We start from the raw sequence: 3,044 nt of genomic DNA, 5'->3' as shown, positions 1-3,044 counted from the left end.
GTGGAGTAAATGTATCTGGCGTCCTTTTCCCCTTGTCTTCCAAACAAAAGGGAAGAAGGACCGCTTAATCGCAGGTTATAATAAGCAGTAGGTGGGCAGTAGGTAGGTGACTAGATGAACCAATGACGCCCATGTTATTGGTTCCACAAGGCAATATGATATAAATATCGGTATTGGTCATAAAATAATAGAATAAAAAGACCTTATTGTTATCATTTCTATTATCATTACTATTATTATTATTGTTATTATTATTTATTATTGAAAGGAACGTAAAGATTCATTGTCCATTTGCTTATCTTGTGGTTTAATTGGTCGCCAAACAAGGCATGTCAAAGCTACGCGTAGCGACTTTTGATGCCCATATATAATGAGTTAGAAAATATTATGAAAGTCATTCAAAGTCATTAATCTGTCATAAGGCTTCCTTCTTCAAACAGATCAGACGTTTTAGAATTTCACCACAGTTTTCCAGGTAAGACATTTCCTGTGCGCTCTACAATATTCGGTCGATTGCAATGTAATCACTGTGTGATTGCGATAATTTCTTTAGTTTTCAGTTGTATAATTCTCATCAGTCCGTCCCCCAAAACACTTATTATATTAAATTTTTGCTAAAATGTGATCGTTATTAAAACTGAGACCACTCATTATGATTACAGAAACAAATTAATTCCCAAATGAAAAGTGCTTATATATATTTTTCAAAAAGTTAACTGTATTCTGTTTGTACAACGCTTCGTCAAAATCGGCTTCTGGCCTTGTCCATAAAGCGTTTCGCCTCATGCCTCCCCCTCTTTCATAGAAGTGGGTCGTCAGCAGATTGAGAAAAACCGAAAAAAATTGACGCGGGGTTTCGCCTTTATATTCAAAGCAATTCCTATGAACGTTTAAACACCAGCATTGAGAGAAAACGACAATGATGATGTGTCCGGCCTTTTTCCTCGTTAAGTAAAATACGTTTTAAATATCAGATGGCATCATCCAAAAGTTACTTAATAGGATATAATAACGAAAGGAGACATTATACCTTTCCTTGAAAAAAAACAACAACAACAGCAACTAAAAAGTGAAAATTAAATGAGCCAATTTTTTGTGAAACCTCGTGTGATGGATTTTTAGGCGCTAGACTACAAATTATCACTGAACTTTTGCGCGTGAACGCGTGAATTGGCCAATAATTATGTAACCAGAAGATCATATTCAATTACTTTCATTGGAGGCATGGAACCATATTCGTCTAGTTAAATTTGTTGGGGAAGAAAGTATATAATGACTTCGGTCAGCAACCATCCTTAAAGCAGAGTCGAATCAAAATGTTTTTCGGATCAGGAAAGGCTATCGTGAACAAATTTCATTCGGGGCTGTATTATATTGATCTCGGTTGATTTACTTGAATAAGTTTACCGCGCTCAAGCATAATATTATTTAAAAGCCCGCCTTCTGTGGTAAACGCCCACAGGACCACACTATTCTAAACGTGAGAGCCAGGGCCCTCCAGAGACGTTCCTGAGCAGAGGAAAAGGCAAACTACACTCTCATTTAATAACGAAAGAAAGAGCACTTTGATTGTATTTAGTTCGCCTAATAAGGCATGTCAAATTTAGCTATTTTTGATGCGCATGTTTAGTTTGAACATGTAAATGCCACTCAGCGGAATATAATCTATTATTTGGCTATACCAGTTCCTCAAACTGTGCAGAAGTTCAGAGTTTCATTCAGAGTGTATTTTGCAGGCAAAGTAGCTTTAATAATCTGAAGTCACTAAGGAGTGATTGCAAGACCGGAGATTGTTGTCCATTTGCTTTAAATTAGTCGTCAAATTGGGCATGTCAAATTTACGGTTTTTTGACGCGCGGAATAATATATGAAATATATGAAAGTCACTCAGGGGAATAATCTATCATTTGGCTCTCTTCTTAAAACGGGTAAGGAGTTCAGAGTTTCAGCGCAGTTTTGCAGGTAAGATAATAACTAAATCCTGCAAAAATCCTGGTCGACTGCGATGTGAGCACTGTGTAAATGCTTTGCACTCTTTTTCTGCATAAGAATATATATATTTTTTATTTTATAAGAATATCGAGGCTGAAATCTGCGAAATTTAAGTATATTTTACGAATAAACCCAAGGCTGATATTTTGAAAAGGATTTCATTTTGTGTGTTGAGAATCCGGCTGTACATACGGTACAGTTACGTTTTTGAAACTTAACCATTTAAAATAATTCCTTCTCTAAACGGCAAAACGAGCCATTAAAACGAGAAACCTACACTAACTGTAATTGATGCCTATTTGCATTCTAAAATGGAAATGTTATAAGCTATATTTCAAGAATAATATAAGAATGTTCAGCCTGGGCTAGAAAAACAACATTCTAAGTAAAGGTTATGTAAAACGAAAAGAGTGTAGTTTTTATACTGACTTCTCTGTGACTCATTCCCAACCAGAAAGAAGGCAATTTGTTGAATTTAATAGAAAGAAAAAAATACTTTCAGAGAATTACTCCCCATAATTGCTTTAATAGTCGCTTTAATTTCCGTTCTCTGCCGAAAATAATCACATTCTCTAACCATAATATCTTCAAAGTACGTTTTAATATGGCGTGCCGTTTCTTCAAAATATCTTGAGTAATGACGCAGTTGATGTGTTGTGTAATGTGGCGTAACAAATCATGTGAAATGTATTCGAGGTGAAATCGATTTACCAGTGTTTTTAAATAGTTTTTATTATAATATCCATGTACTACGACATACCACATTGTTACATTTTTAATTCACTACCGCATTGGAACATTTTCTGTCTTGATATAATTTTACGACCAGGATGTGTATTTTTCTGCCTAGATAGGCATGAATTTATTTTCGAAAGACACATTTTTTACCTTAATATCATTTTTCTATAGAGATGCATCATTTGTTAAATAATTATTTCTTGACGTGTTGTTTATGTGGCGTAACATATCATTGGTGAGGTTCTTATACTATTGTTATATGTAACATTTTACACCTTGAGAATCAATTATTATTACCACCTTACGAAACATTT

At 34.7% G+C, this 3,044-nt stretch overlaps 1 long non-coding RNA gene across 1 annotated transcript in view; it reads left to right on the top strand.

The window, feature by feature from the left end:
- Nucleotides 1–1,882: 1,882 nt before the first annotated feature.
- LOC140924322 (uncharacterized) overlaps nucleotides 1,883–3,044 on the top strand; it is a 9,921-nt gene continuing 8,759 nt past the window's right edge. The window contains exon 1 of the long non-coding RNA XR_012164242.1: nucleotides 1,883–1,962. This is a non-coding gene — a long non-coding RNA (uncharacterized lncRNA). The remainder of the gene's footprint in view (nucleotides 1,963–3,044) is intronic.

Source organism: Porites lutea, chromosome 14, assembly GCF_958299795.1.
Source record: "Porites lutea chromosome 14, jaPorLute2.1, whole genome shotgun sequence".
NCBI lineage: Eukaryota > Metazoa > Cnidaria > Anthozoa > Scleractinia > Poritidae > Porites > Porites lutea.
The sequence above is the reverse complement of the archived record's forward strand: the minus strand, read 5'-3'. Positions and strand labels throughout refer to the sequence as shown.